Raw genomic sequence first — 18,804 nt, 5'->3', positions numbered from 1 at the left:
GTTCTTTCCCTCATACGCTGAGAACCATAATTTTTGTAAGTAAAAGGTTCTAATCATCACTTGTACAGTTCCCACACAGAGACAAGCTCCCATATTAGGCCAGCAAAACACTAGCACGCCGCAGCCCCACCAATGAGCGTGTCCCTGGGCGGAGTTTAACTTGTATCACAGCAGCTCCCGCTAAAAAGCAGGAGAGTATGTTGGTGCCCAGGCAACACACGATTGACCTGCATGTCCCGGTAGTTCTGTTGAATCCCCCTCCCGCACACAGTCTTGCAGTGCCGGGGAATTCATGGCAGCGCTGGGGCAGGAACCTGTGCCGTTCCCTGGTGCAGCAGCCAGACTCAGCCACTTGTTGGATTCACTGCGGGTAGCCAATGAGAATTTAGGGTACTAGTCCTGTTATCTCTGTCCAATCAGAAGCTGGAGTTCGTGTGACGTGACTCTACTGTTAGTGACATGAAAGAATCCTGTCCCGCTGTCAAACTCTATGGTACAGGTGTAACTAGGGGAGACCGTTATTAGCTCAGGCTGTAATCTCAGCACGTCCCCAATGTAATGGCAAAGCAGTGATTAGTAAGTAACTGCACGTCACGCTGCTGATGAGGAATTTCTTACGCGATGGAGTTATGAGGAAAACGTGATGCGGCTGCTGCCTACATCCATCTTCAGTAGCCGAGACGAGCAGCTGAGGAACATGTGGAAATGTCCCCGAGCCATCGCGCCGAATGACAGGAAGTAGCTCTCAATCATTTCACTAATTGCACTTGTTGCGCTGAGTTAGTCTGGTAGGGTATCGGCAATAGATGCAGACACTGGCAGTGGCCTCACTACTTCCCCAGGGGACTCCCAGACAATATGGTGTGAGCTGCAGGAAGGGGGGAAGCCTGAGGGAAACACAAATCTCTAGACCCAGGGCTCAAATGTATTTACTAAGAGACTTCCTGGGAACTTTCTGCTGAGATGCCGGGAGTGTGAGCCGTGGCTTGGAAGGGGGGTATGTACCTGCTGATTAACAGTGTGCAGCCTGGATTAGAAATATCCAAGTATTTCAACTGTAGTTGTAGAAATCACACACACACATAGCCCTGGTCACATGCTCCATGGTCACATGACCCAGATAACTGCCGTTTTTCTGTCAGTTAGGTGAGACGATCAGCCGAAGAGCAGGTGATTTCCTCTGCGCTTTTGGACCTGACCTGACACGTCCAAAATTGGAAGAAGGAGATGAAAGAGAGAAGATGACAAAGGTAGGGAACAAGGGGAAACACTGGGGAGCAAAGAGAGGTCTCTGTGAAAAAAAAAAAATCACGAAAGCAGACGAGCAGGCAGCAGAGGGAAACAAGTAAGATGCCATTGTAAATGCTGATTTGATTTTTTTTTAAAAAAAATCTTGTTAATTAACTCTATTGTATTGTGAGTTTGCTGCAGCTTTTTTTGACAACGTGTTTTGAGAATCATTTTTTCCAATTTCTGCAGTAAATCTTCATATGTTAGTGAATAGGAGGGTTAGTTTGATAACTAAATACATAAAGCATATAAACCTCAGAGTTCTTGGTTATTGTTATAAGGATAGGTACTGTTACCGATGGGCAATATAAAGCCATTTAATTAGAGAAATGGGAGAATTCAGCAAATAGGCTAATTTTTAATTAAGTATGCTGATACATATGTCCATGGGATGTTGCGTGCAAAGTCTAGTGACAGTTTATAACTGTCAATTTTTAAAAATCTGATTTTATGTGTTTGGTAAAAAATTTTTTGCTTCTTGTTAAATAACTATATTGTCTATTGTAAAAAACACAGCACATAGGCACATTTTCAATTATGTATGCTGGTACATATGTCCATGCATTGGTGTTATTATGAGATGCTGTTATTATGGGATTTTGTGTGCAAAGTCTAGTGACAGTTTATAACTGCCACAGAGCTGCCATATTGTGATTTTGAGCTTCTATTTTGAAAATGCATGTTTTGAACTTAGACTTTTCATTTTCTGGACGAAGTTTTAATGTGTCAGAATAGGAGGGTTGGTTTGGTATGTCCATGCATTGTTGTTATTATGGGATGTTGTTATTATGGGATGTTGTTATTATGGGATGTTGTGTGCAAAGTCTAGTGACAGTTTATAACTGTCAATTTTTAAAAATCTGATCTTATGCGTTTGAAATTTTTTTTTTTGCTTTTTGTAAAATAACTATATTGTCTATTGTAAAAAATACAGCAAATAGGCGCATTTTTAATTATGTATGCTGGTACATATGTCCATGAGTTGTTGTTATTATGGGATGTTGTGTGCAAAGTCTAGTGACAGTTTATAACTGTCAATTTTTAAAAATCTGATTTTATGCGTTTGGTAAAAAATTTTTTTGCTTCTTGTTAAATAACTATATTGTCTATTGTAAAAAATCCAGCAAATAGGCACATTTTCAATTATGTATGCTGCTAGGTATGTCCATGCATTGTTATTATGGGATGTTGTATGCAAAGTTCAGTGACAGTGTTTATAACACAGAGCTGCCAAATTAGGCAGGTGAGAGAACAGTGTAAAATAATCTGGCAAGCAAAATTTTTTAATGCCTAATTTGTAGGGATGCACCAAATCCAGGATTCGGTTCAGGATTCGGCCTTTTTCAGCAGGATTCGAATTCGGCCAAATCCTTCTGCCCGGCCGAACCAAATCCGAATCCCAATTTGCATATGTAAATTATGGACGGGAGGGAAATCGTGTGACTTTTTGTAACAAAATAAGGAAGTTAAAAAATGTTTCCCTTTCTCACCCCTAATTTACATATGCAAATTAGGATTCGGATTGAGTTCGGTATTCGGCCGAATCAGGGGTTCGGCCGAATCCAAAATAGTGGATTCCTACTAATTTGGGCTCAAACCCTTAAACCATAGTCAAAAACGATGGAAAGAAACAGATAAAAACAAAGTAAATAATTTTTAGAAAACCTATAGAACAGGGGTCCCCAACCGCCGGGCTTAGACACTCCCGCACTGAGCCGGCGCGTCCAAATTTACTGTCGACCCCGCCACGACCCCTGCTGACGCCGAGCCCACCCCGACCATGCTGACCCCATCTCCAACCCCATCCATGATCCCACCCACTGGTCCTCGTGGAAAAAAACCACTGACCCCGCCGACCCCAACCCTGCCGACCCCATCCCCAACCCCACCCCCAGGTCGTCGCGAAAATAATGATAAAAAAAAACATTTTTGCCACCGGTACAAAAAAGGTTGGGGACCCCAGCTATAGAAGATAACACAGAGCTGCCAAATTAGGCAGGTGAGTGAACAGTGTAAAATAATCTGGCTAGCAAAATTTTTTAATGCCTAATTTGTAAGGATGCACCGAATCCAGGATTCAGTTCGGGATTCAGCCAGGATTCAGCTTTTTTCAGCAGGATTCGAATTCGGCCAAATCCTTCTGCCCGGCCGAACCAAATCCGAATCCCAATTTGCATATGCAAATTAGGGACGGGGAGGGAAATTGTGTGACTTTTTGTCACAAAATAAGGAAGTTAAAAAAGTTTTCCCTTTCTCACCCCTAATTTACATATGCAAATTAGGATTCGGATTCAGTTCGGTATTCGGCTGAATCGGGGGGTTCGGCCGAATCCTAAATAGTGGATTCGGTGAATCCATACTAATTTGGGTTCAAACCCTTAAACCATAGTCAAAAACGATGGAAAGAAACAGATGAAAACAAGTAAATAATTTTTAGAAAACCTATAGAACAGGGGTCCCCAACTTCCGGGCTTAGACACTCCCGCACTGAGCCAGCGCGTCCAAATTTCCTGTCGACCCCGCCACGACCCCTGCTGACGCTGACCCCACCCCGACCACGCTGACCCCATCCATGACCCCACCCACTTGTACTCGCGGAAAAAAAACCACTGACCCCGCCGACCCCACCCCTGCTGATCCCATCCCCAAGCCCACCCCCAGGTCTTCACGAAAATAATAAAAAAACATTTTTTGCCACCGGTACAAAAAAGGTTGGGGACCCCAGCTATAGAAGATATGAATGTGCAGGGAGTAAATCAAGCAGCTGCAGTTTTAGAAAGCTGATTTTTTTTATCCCATACCTATATCATTATTGATAATTTATATTCTGAGATTTTTTGTGTTTTAAATAAAAAACATTTTAAGGGCTTTAAATCCAGGGTTATGTGGTTATGGTTTGGATTTTATTCTAGATAAGGTGTTTCAATGTATCTGTGTTTTGTTAGTTAGGTGTTTGTTTTAGAATATTTGTTCTCTGTATATTATTTTCTTGTTATTCATAAGTGATAGTGTTTCATTTTAATGTTTTTGTACTTAGTATATTGGACAATTGATTTGTATAGGCCTGTATAGGTAGACAATTGAAATGCTAGTTCCCCAAAGGGGTGGGTCCCTTTGCAGTGTATGGCATGCTCACCCAAAGAGGTCCTTCATGTGTGGTTAGGTAGAGGGCGTGTATGGTGGACCTCTGAGGGAATTCCCTAAGCATCCTCAGTAATTGGATTGTTATTATAGATATGTATATGGTCGTTGATTTGTATTGATTATTGTTTAATTCATTTGTTGTGGTATTATTGTAATAAGGTTTTTAAATAGATCAGGTTATTAAAGTCACAGTTGTTTTTCTATGGTTTAATTGTTGTCTCTATATATAATTTTATTATTAATAAGAAATAGTGTTAGGTTTTTATGTTGTTGTGCTTCATCTATTGGACAATTGATTTGTAAAGGCCTGTGGATCCCTTTGCAGGGGATGTCATGCTGTAGAATGTATATAGATGGATGAATATTTATATCTGTAGAGTATAAATGGAAGGATGTATAATATATATATATATATATATATATATATATATATATATGTATATATAGAATGTATATGATGGATGAATATGTATATCTATGTAGAGTGTATATAGATGAATGAATATGTATATCTATGTAGATTGTATATAGATGGAACAACATATATCTATGTAGAGTGTATATAGATGGATGAATATAGATATCTACGTAGAGTGTATATAGATGGATGAATACATATATATCTGTAGAGTAAATATGATGGATGAATATATATATATATATATATATATATATATATATATATATATCTATGTAGCGTGTATATAGATGAATCTATATATATATCTGTAGAGTGTATATGGATGGATGAAGATAAATATCTGAAGAGTGTATATGGATGGATGAATATATAAATCTATGTAGCGTGTATATATACATGAATGAATATATATATCTATGTAGAGTTTATATAGATGGATGAACATGTCTGTAGAGTGTATATAGATGGATGAATATGTATATCTATGTAGAGTTTATATAGAGGGATGTGTGTGTGTGTATATATATATATATATAGTGAATAAAGTACCCCCTCTTGTAAAATATAAGGATATTATAAGTTACCGAGGAGTTTCATGACCATATAAAAACACGAGGCCGAAGGCCGAGTGTTTTTATACAGGTCATGGAACTCCGAGGTAACTTCTAATATCCTCATATTTTACAACTGGGGGTACTTTATTTATTATAATACACAAATTTTAGTGTGTCATGTGACAGAAATGATATCACTACTCACCGTTTATAACTGATGACATCACTACTCACCGTTTATAAGGATATAATTTACAGGATATTCATGGCTTTTGTGTATTATATATATATAATACACAAAAGCCATGAATATCTTATAAATTATATCCTTATAAACGGTGAGTTCTGATGTCATCAGTTATAAACGGTGAGTTCTGATGTCATTTCTGTCACATGACTCAACGAAATTTGTGTATTATAATAAATAAAGTACCCCCAGTTGTAAAATATGAGGATATTAGAAGTTACCTCGGAGTTCCATGACCTGTATAAAAACACTCGGCCTTTGGCCTCGTGTTTTTATATGGTCATGAAACTCCTCGGTGACTTATAATATCCTTATATTTTACAAGAGGGGGTACTTTATTCACTATATAATACACAAAAGCCATGAATATCTTGTAAATTATATCCTTATAAACGGTGAGTAGTGATGTCATCAGTTATAAACGGTGAGTAGTGATGTAATTTCTGTCACATGACTCACTAAAATTTGTGTATTATAATTAATAAAGTACCCCCAGTTGTAAAATATGAGGATATTATAAGTTACCTCGGAGTTCCATGACCTGTATAAAAACACTCGGCCTTCGGCCTCGTGTTTTTATATGGTCATGAAACTCCTCGGTAACTTATAATATCCTTATATTTTACAAGAGGGGGTACTTTATTCACTATATAATACACAAAAGCCATGAATATCCTGTAAATTATATCCTTATAAACGGTGAGTTCTGATGTCATCAGTTATAAACGGTGAGTTCTGATGTCATTTCTGTCACATGACTCACTGAAACTTGTGTATTATTATAATAAAGTACCCCCAGTTGTAAAATATGAGGATATTAGAAGTTACCTCGGAGTTCCATGACCTGTATAAAAACACTCGGCCTAGTATATATAGATGGATGGATATATTTATATATGTAGAATGTATATAGAAGGCTGAGTATATATCTGTGTAGAGTGTATATAGAAGGCTGAGTATATATCTGTGTAGAGTGTATATAGAGGGATGAATATATAAATCTATGTAAAATGTATATAGATGGATTAATATGTATATCTATTCATAGTGTATATAGATGGATGAATATGTATATGTCTATGTAGAATGTATATAGATCGATGAATATGTATATGTCTGTAGAATGTATATAGAGGGATGAATATATATCTATGTAAAATGTATATAGATGGATGAATATGTATATCTATGCATAGTATATATAGATGGATGAATATGTATATGTCTATGTAGAGTGTATATAAATGGTTGAATATATATATATATATATATATATATATGCAGAGTGTATATAGATGGATGAATATATATATATATATATATATATATATATATATATAGAATGTATATAGAGGGATGAATATATATCTATGTAGCATGTATATAGATGGATTAATTTGTATATGTCTATGTAAAATTTATATAGATGGAAGAATTTGTATATCTATGCATAGTGTATATAGATGGATTAATATGTATATGTCTATGTAGAATGTATATAGAGGGATGAATATGTATATCTATGTAGAATGTGTATAGATGGATGAATATGTATATCTATGTAGAGTGTATATAGATGGATTAATATCTATATGTCTATGTAGAATGTATATTGATGGATGAATATGTATATGTCTATGCAGAGTGTATATAGATGGATGAATATATATATATCTGTGCAGGGTGGATAAATATGTATACGTCTATGTAGAATGTATATAGAGGGATGAATATGTATATCTATGCATAGTGTATATAGATGGAATAATATGTATATGTCTATGTAGAATGTATATAGAGGGATGAATATGTATATCTATGCAGAGTGTATATAGATGGATGAATATTTATATGTCTATGTAGAATGTATATAGATCGATGGATATATATATATGTCTATGTAGAATGTATATAGAGGGATGAATATGTATATGTCTATGCAGGCCCGGACTGGCAATCTGTGGGTTCTGGCAAATGCCAGAGGGGCTGCTATAAGGTACCATAGAAAGTCAGTATTTAGTGGGCTGGTGGGGGCTGTTTGGGCCTCTAGTTGGGCTGATTGGGCCTCTGTGTACCTAAAATGCCAGGGCTTATTTTAATTCTCAGTCCGAACCTGTGTCTATGTAGAATGTATATAGAGGGATGAATATATATATATATCTTTGCAGAGTGTATATAGATGCATGAATATATATATATATATATATATATATATATATATATATATATATATATATATATATATATATATAGAGAAAAGTACTCTATCAAGCACTCCCACGTTGTAATTAATCAATTCACCCAGGTGCTATCCATTTGTCGGGTATTTAGAAGTATTCATCAATTCCGGATGCACACAAGGATTTTTAGAAAAATAAAAACTTAACTTTTATTTAATGTATCATTAAAAGAAAACAGGCCAACGTTTCGGTCCCCATCTTGGACCTTTATCAAGACATTGTTTTCAGTTTAAAATCACAATAAATAGGTAAAAACAAATTGGTGAACCAATCAGCATACAACTGCGTCAAATGACACCACTGGACCTTGTCCATTCAAATACTTAGAAAATACTATTAAATTTAGTGGGTGTGTCATTGTTACAATGTGGCAAAAGAAGTTGTTAATAGTGATTCGCAGTTAGTTGCAAAAAATAAGTTACTTCAATAAGGAGACACATATTATCTTTGATTAAGAAAACATGAAAGAGGGCAATTCTCATTTAGTCCAGCAGGTGACAAAGTATTCAATTTCTTAATCCAAAAGACCTCACGTTGTAATAAGATTTTTTGACCTGTCACCTCCTCTCCTCAGTGGGGGGACATGATCTATAGCTATATATTTAAAAGTAGGAAGTCTGTGTCCACTTTCTAGATAGTGTTTTGCCACTGGTTTTTGAGTTTTACCATCTCTAAATGCAGTGCTAATGGCGGACCGGTGTCCGTCCATTCTCAATCGTAGAGTTAGATCAGTTTTCCCTGTTTTATATATATATATATATATATATATATATATATATATATATATATATATATAGATAAATAGATATATCTATATCTATCTATCTATATATATATATATATATATATATATATATATATATATATATATATATATATATATATATATGCAGAGTGTATATGAGTCCGGGCCTGATATAGATCTATGAATATGTATATATCTATGTAGAATGTATATAGAGGGATGAATATGTATATGTCTATGTAGAATGTATATAGATGGATGAATATATATATGTCTATGTAGAATGTATATAGAGGGATGAATATATATATATCTATTCAGAGTGTATATAGATGGATGAATATGTATATATCTATGTAGAATGTATATAGAGGGATGAATATGTATATGTCTATGTAGAATGTATATAGAGGGATGAATATATATATATCTATTCAGAGTGTATATAGATGGATTAATATTTATATATCTGTAGAATGTATATAGATTGATGAATATGTATATGTCTATGCAGAGTGTATATAGATGGATGAATATATATATATCTGTGCAGGGTGTATATAGATGGATAAATATGTATACGTCTATGTAGAATGTATATAGAGGGATGAATATATATATATATATATATATATATCTATGCAGAGTGTATATAGATGGATGAATATGTATATCTATGCATCGTGTATATAGATGGATGAAAATGTATATGTCTATGTAGAATGTATATAGAGGGATGAATATATATCCATGTAAAATGTATATAGATGGATGAATATGTATATCTAAGCAGAGTGTATATAGATTAATGAATATTTATATGTCTATGTAGAATGTATATAGATCGATGAATATGTATATGTCTATGTAGAATGTATATAGAGGGATGAATATATATATCTATGTAAAATGTATATAGATGGATGAATATGTATAACTATGCAGAGTGTATATAGATGGATGAATATTTGTCGATCTAGAATGTATATAGATAGATGAATATGTATATGTCTATGTAAAATATATATAGAGAGGGATGAATATATATGTCTATGCAGAGTGTATATAGATGGATGAATATGTATATCTATGCAGAGTGTATATAGATGGATGAATATGTATATGTCTATGTAGAATGTATATAGTGGGAAGAATATATATATCTATGCAGAGTGTATATAGATGGATGAATATGTATATCTATGCAGAGTGTAAATAGATGGATGAATATTTATTTGTCTATGTAGAATGTATATTGATAGATGAATATGTATATGTCTATGTAGAATGTATATAGAGCGATAAATATATATATCTATGCAGAGTGTATATAGATCGATGAATATGTATATCTATGCAGAGTGTATATAGATCGATGAATATGTATATGTCTATGTAGAATGTATATAGAGGGATGAATATATATATATATCTATGTAAAATGTATATAGATGGATCAATATTTATATGTCTATGTAGAATGTATATAGATGGATGAATATGTATATGTCTTTGTAGAATATATATAGAGGGATGAATATATATGTCTATGCAGAGTGATTATAGATGGATGAATATGTACATGTCTATGTAGAATGTATATAGAGGGATAAATATAAATATCTATGCAGAGTGTATATAGATGGATGAATATGTATATCTATGCAGAGTGTATATAGATCAATCAATATGTAAATGTCTATGTAGAATGTATATACAGGGATAAATATATATATCTATGTATAGTGTATATAGATGGAAGATTATGTATATCTATGCAGAGTGTATATAGATGGGTGAATATGTATCTGTTTATGTAGAATGTATATAGATTGATGAATACGTATAAGTCTATGCAGAGTGTATATAGATGGATGAATATGTATATCTATGCAGAGTGTATATAGATCGATGAATATATATATAAATCTATGCAGAGTGTATATAGATGGATGAATATGTATATCTATGCAGAGTGTATATAGATCGATGAATATGTATATGTCTATGTAGAATGTATATAGATCGATGAATATGTATGTCTATGTAGAATGTATATAGAGGGATGAATATATATATATATATCTATGTAAAATGTATATAGATGGATGAATATGTATAGCTATGCAGAGTGTATATAGATGGATGAATATGTATATCAATGCAGAGTGTATATAGAGCGATGAATATGTATATGTAAAATGTAAATAGATGGATGAATATGTATCTCTCTATGTAGAATGTATATAGAGGGATGAATGTGTATATCTATGCAGAGTGTATATAGATCGATGAATATGTATATGTCAATGTAGAATGTATATAGATCGATTAATATATATATGTCTATGTAGAATGTATATAGAGGGATATATATATATATATCTATGCAGAGTGTATATAGATCGATCAATATGTATATGTCTATGTAGAATGTATATAGAGGGATGAATATATATATATATCTATGTAAAATGTATATAGATGGATCAATATTTATATGTCTATGTAGAATGTATATAGATGGATGAATATGTATATGTCTTTGTAGAATATATATAGAGGGATGAATATATATGTCTATGCAGAGTGTATATAGATGGATGAATATGTATATCTATGCAGAGTGTATATAGATTGAAGAATATATATCTATGCAGAGTGTATATAGATCGATCAATATGTATATGTGTATTTAAAATGTATATAGAGGGATGAATATATATATCTATGCAGATTATATATATATGGATGAATATTTATATGTCTATGTAGAATGTATATAGATGGATGAATATGTATCTGTCTATGTAAAATGTATATAGATGGATGAATGTGTATATCTATGCAGAGTGTATATAGATCGATGAATATGTATATGTCTATGCAGAGTGTATATAGATGGATAACTATGTATATCTATGCAGAGTGTATATAGATCGATTAATATATATATGTCTATGTAGAATGTATATAGAGGGATATATATATATCTATGCAGAGTGTATATAGATCGATGAATATGTTTATCTATTAAGAGAGTATATAGATGGATGAATATGTATATCTATGCAGAGTGTATATAGATTGAAGAATATATATCTATGCAGAGTGTATATAGATCGATCAATATGTATATGTGTATTTAAAATGTATATAGAGGGATGAATATATATATCTGAAGATTATATATAGATGGATGAATATTTATATGTCTATGTAGAATGTATATAGATCGATGAATATGTATATTTCTATGTAGAATGTATATAGAGGGATAAATTTATATATCTATGCAGAGTGTATATAGATGGATGAATATTTTTAATTGTATGTAAAATGTATATAGAAAGATGAATATGTATATGTAGAATGTATATAGTGGGAAGAATATATATATCTATGTAAAATGTATATCTATGCAGAGTGTATATAGATGGATGAATATGTATATGTCTATGTTAAATGTATATAGATCGATGAATATGTATATGTCTATGTAGAATGTATATAGAGGGATGAATATATATCTATGTAAAATGTATATAGATGGATGAATATGTATATCTATGCAGAGTCTATATAGATAGATGAATATTTATATGTCTATGTAGAATGTATATAGATTGCTGAATAGGTATATGTCTATGTAGAATGTATATAGAGGGATAAATATGTATAGATCTATGTAGAATGTATACAGAGGGATAAATATATATATATATATATATATATATATATATATATATGTATCTTTGCAGAGTGTATATAGATGGATGAATATTTATATGTCTATGCAGAATGTAGATAGATCGATGAATATGTATATGTCTATGTAGAATGTATATAGATCGATGAATAGGTATATGTCTATGTAGAATGTATATAGAGGGATAAATATATATATCTATGTAAAATGTATATAGATAGATGAATATGTATATCTATGCAGTGTATATAGATGGATGAATATTTATGTCTATGAAGAATGTATATCGATCGCTGAATATGTATATGTCTATGTAGAATGTATATAGTTTGATGAATATGTATAGGTCTATGTAGAATGTATATAGTTTGATGAATATGTATATGTCTATGTAGACTGTATATAGTTTGATGAATATGTATAGGTCTATGTAGAATGTATATAGATCGATGAATATGTATATGTCTATATAGAATGTATATAGAAGGATAAATGTATTTATATCTATGCAGAGTGTATATAAATGGATGAATATGTATATCTATGCAGAGTGTATATAGATCAATGAATATGTATATGTCTATGTAGAATGTATATAGATTGATGAATATGTATATGTCTATGTAGAATGTATATAGAGGGATAAATATCTATATATATATATATATATTTGCCGAGTGTATATAGATGAATGAATATTTATATGTCTATGTAGAATGTATATAGATCGATGAATATGTATATGTCTATGTAGAATGTATATAGTTTGATGAATATGTATATGTCTATGTAGAATGTATATAGATCAATGAATATGTATATGTCTATGTAGAATGTATATAGAAGGATAAATATATTTATATCTATGCAGAGTGTATATAAATGGATAACTATGTATATCTATGCAGAGTGTATATAGATCGATGAATATGTATATGTCTATGTAGAATGTATATAGATCGATGAATATATATATGTCTATGTAGAATGTATATAGAGGGATAAATATATATATATATATCTTTGCAGAGTGTATATAGATGAAGGAATATTTATGTCTATGTAGAATGTATATAGATCGATGAATATGTATATGTCTATGTAGAATATATATAGAGGGATGAATATATATATCTATGTAAAATGTATATAGATGGATGAATATGTAGATTTAAGCAGTGTATATAGATGGATGAATATTTATATGTCTGTAGAATGTATATAGATTGATTAATATTTATATATCTATGTAGAATGTATATAGAGGGATAAATATATATATATCTTTGCAGAGTGTATATAGATGAATGAATATTTATATATCTATGTAGAATGTTTATAGAGGGATGAATATATATATATATATCTATGTAAAATGTATATAGATGGATGAATATGTATATCTATGCAGAGTGTATATAGATGGATGAATATGTATATGTCTATGTAGAATGTACATAGAGGGATGAATATGTATTTGTCTATGTAGAATGTATATAGATCGATGAATATGTATATGTCTATGTAGAATGTATATAGATCGTTGAATATGTATATGTCTGTGTAGAATGTATATAGAGGGAAGAATATATATATATCTATGTAAAATGTATATAGATGGATGAATATGTATATCTATGCAGAGTGTATATAGATGAATGAATATGTATATGTCTCTATAGAATGTATATTGATCGATGAATATGTATATATCTATGTAGAATGTATATAGATCGATGAATATGTATATGTCTATGTAGAATGTATATAGATGGATAAATATGTATATGTCTATATAGAATGTATATAGATCAATGAATATGTATATGTCTATGTAGAACGTATATAGAGGGATGAATATGTATATGTCTCTATAGAATGTATATAGATCGATGAATATGTATATGTCTGTGTAGACTGTATATAGAGGGAAGAATGTATATATCTATGTAAAATGTATATAGATAGATGAATATGTATATCAATGCAGAGTGTATATAGATGGATGAATATGTATATGTCTATGTAGAATGTATATAGATGGATGAATATGTGTATGTCTATATAGAATGTATATAGAACAATGAATATGTATATGTCTATGTAGAATGTATATAGAAGGATGAAACTGTATATTTCTATGTCAAATGTATATAGATCGATGAATATGTATATGTCTAAGTAGAATGTATATAGAGGGATGAATATATATATCTATGCAGAGTGTATATAGATGGATGAATATGTATATGTCTATGTAGAATGTATATAGAACAATGAATATGTATATGTCTGTGTAGAATGTATATAGAGGGAAGACTATATATATATCTATATCTATGTAAAATGTATATAGATGGATGAATATGTATATCTATGCAGAGTGTATATAGAGCAATGAATATGTATATGTCTATGTAGAATGTACATAGAGGGATGAATATGTATTTGTCTATGTAGAATGTATATAGATCGATGAATATGTATATGTCTATGTAGAATGTATATAGATCGTTGAATATGTATATGTCTGTGTAGAATGTATATAGAGGGAAGAATATATATATATCTATGTAAAATGTATATAGATGGATGAATATGTATATCTATGCAGAGTGTATATAGACCAATGAATATGTATATGTCTATGTAGAATGTATATAGATGGATGAATATTTATATGTCTATGTAAAATGTATATCGATCGATGAATATGTATATGTCTATGTAGAATGTATATAGATGGATGAATATGTATATGTCTATGTAGAATGTATATCGATCAATGAATATGTATATGTCTGTGTAGAATGTATATAGCGGGATGAATATATATATATCTATGCAGAGTGTATATAGATCAATGAATATTTATATGTCTATGTAAAATGTATATTGAGGGATGAAAATTTATATGTCTATGTCGAATGTATATAGATCAATGAATATGTATATGTCTATGTAGAATGTATAAAGAGGGATGAATATGTATATGTCTCTATAGAATGTATATTGATCGATGAATATGTATATATCTATGTAGAATGTATATAGATCGATGAATATGTATATGTCTATGTAGAATGTATATAGATGGATAAATATGTATATGTCTATGTAGAATGTATATAGATCAATGAATATGTATATGTCTATGTAGAACGTATATAGAGGGATGAATATGTATATGTCTCTATAGAATGTATATAGATCGATGAATATGTATATGTCTGTGTAGACTGTATATAGAGGGAAGAATATATATATCTATGTAAAATGTATATAGATGGATGAATATGTATATCAATGCAGAGTGTATATAGATGGATGAATATGTATATGTCTATGTAGAATGTATATAGATCGATAAATATGTATATGTCTATGTAGAATGTATATAGAGGCATGAATATATGTATATCTATGTATAATGTATATAGATGGATGTATATGTATATCTTTGTAAAATGTATATAGATGTATATAGATATAGATAGATCGATGAATAATGTAATAGGTCTATGTAGAATGCATATAGAGGGATGAATATGTATATGTCTCTATAGAATGTATATAGATCGATGAATATGTATAATGTCTATGTAGAATCTAGACAGAGGGATGAATATAATATGTCTATGTAGAATGTAATATAGAACAATGAATATGTAATATGTCTGTGTAGAAATGTATATAGAGGGAAGAATATAATATATAATTATATATATATCTAATTAAAAATGTATATAGATGGATGAATATGTATATCTATGCAGAGTGTATATAGATCAATGAATATGTATATGTCTATGTAGAATGTATATAGATGGATGAATATTTATATGTCCATGTAGAATGTATATAGATGGATGAATATTTATATGTCCATGTAAAATGTATATCGATCGATGAATATGTATATGTCTATGTAGAATGTATATAGATCGATGAATATGTATATGTCTATGTAGAATGTATATAGATCAATGAATATGTATATGTCTGTGTAGAATGTATATAGCGGGATGAATATATATATATCTATGCAGAGTGTATATAGATGGATGAATATGTATATGTCTATGTAGAATGTATATAGATCGATGAATATGTATATGTCTGTGTAGACTGTATATAGAGGGAAGAATATATATATCTATGTAAAATGTATATAGATAGATGAATATGTATATCAATGCAGAGTGTATATAGATGGATGAATATGTATATGTCTATGTAGAATGTATAGATCGATGAATATGTATATGTCTATGTAGAATGTATATAGAGGGATGAATATATATATTTATGTAGAATGTATATAGAGGGATGGATATGTATATGTCTATGTAGAATGTATATAGATCGATGAATATGTATATGTCTAAGTAGAATGTATATAGAGGGATGAATATATATATCTATGCAGAGTGTATATAGATGGATGAATATGTATATGTCTATGTAGAATGTATATAGAACAATGAATATGTATATGTCTGTGTAGAATGTATATAGAGGGAAGAATATATATATATATCTATATCTATGTAAAATGTATATAGATGGATGAATATGTATATCTATGCAGAGTGTATATAGAGCAATGAATATGTATATGTCTATGTAGAATGTACATAGAGGGATGAATATGTATTTGTCTATGTAGAATGTATATAGATCGATGAATATGTATATGTCTATGTAGAATGTATATAGATCGTTGAATATGTATATGTCTGTGTAGAATGTATATAGAGGGAAGAATATATATATATCTATGTAAAATGTATATAGATGGATGAATATGTATATCTATGCTGTATATAGATCAATGAATATGTATACTGTAGAATGTATATAGATGGATGAATATTTATATGTCTATGTAAAATGTATATCGATCGATGAATATGTATATGTCTATGTAGAATGTATATAGATGGATGAATATGTATATGTCTATGTAGAATGTATATCGATCAATGAATATGTATATATCTGTGTAGAATGTATATAGCGGGATGAATATATATATATCTATGCAGAGTGTATATAGATCAATGAATATTTATATGTCTATGTAAAATGTATATAGAGGGATGAAAATTTATATGTCTGTCGAATGTATATAGATCAATGAATATGTATATGTCTATGTAGAATGTATAAAGAGGGATGAATATGTATATGTCTCTATAGAATGTATATTGATCGATGAATATGTATATATCTATGTAGAATGTATATAGATCGATGAATATGTATATGTCTATGTAGAATGTATATAGATGGATAAATATGTATATGTCTATATAGAATGTATATAGATCAATGAATATGTATATGTCTATGTAGAACGTATATAGAGGGATGAATATGTATATGTCTCTATAGAATGTATATAGATCGATGAATATGTATATGTCTGTGTAGACTGTAGATAGAGGGAAGAATATATATATCTATGTAAAATGTATATAGATGGATGAATATGTATATCAATGCAGAGTGTATATAGATGGATGAATATGTATATGTCTATGTAGAATGTATATAGATCGATAAATATGTCTATGTAGAATGTATATAGAGGCATGAATATATGTATATCTATGTATAATGTATATAGATGGATGTATATGTATATCTTTGTAAAATGTATATAGATGTATATAGATATAGATAGATCGATGAATATGTATAGGTCTATGTAGAATGCATATAGAGGGATGAATATGTATATGTCTCTATAGAATGTATATAGATCTATGAATATGTATATGTCTATGTAGAATCTAGATAGAGGGATGAATATATATATGTCTATGTAGAATGTATATAGAACGATGAATATGTATATGTCTGTGTAGAATGTATATAGAGGGAAGAATATATATATATATATATATATATATATATATATCTATAATATATATCTATGTAAATGTATATAGATGGATGATATGTATATCTATGCAGAGTGTATATAGATCAATGAATATGTATATGTCTATGTAGAATGTATATAGATGGATGAATATTTATATGTCTATGTAAAATGTATATCGATCGATGAATATGTATATGTCTATGTTGAATGTATATAGATCGATGAATATGTATATGTCTATGTAGAATGTATATAGATCAATGAATATGTATATGTCTGTGTAGAATGTATATAGCGGGATGAATATATATATATCTATGCAGAGTGTATATAGATCAATGAATATTTATATGTCTATGTAGAATGTATATAGATCGATGAATATGTATATGTCTATGTAGAATGGATATAGAGGGATGGATATGTATATGTCTATGTAGAATGTATATAGATCGATGAATATGTATATGTCTAAGTAGAATGTATATAGAGGATGAATATATATATCTATGCAGAGTGTATATAGATGGATGAATATGTATATGTCTATGTAGAATGTAT

The sequence above is a fragment of the Xenopus laevis genome, chromosome 8S (genome assembly GCF_017654675.1).
Source record: "Xenopus laevis strain J_2021 chromosome 8S, Xenopus_laevis_v10.1, whole genome shotgun sequence".
Classification (NCBI taxonomy): Eukaryota; Metazoa; Chordata; class Amphibia; order Anura; family Pipidae; genus Xenopus; species Xenopus laevis.
The sequence above is the reverse complement of the archived record's forward strand: the minus strand, read 5'-3'. Positions refer to the sequence as shown.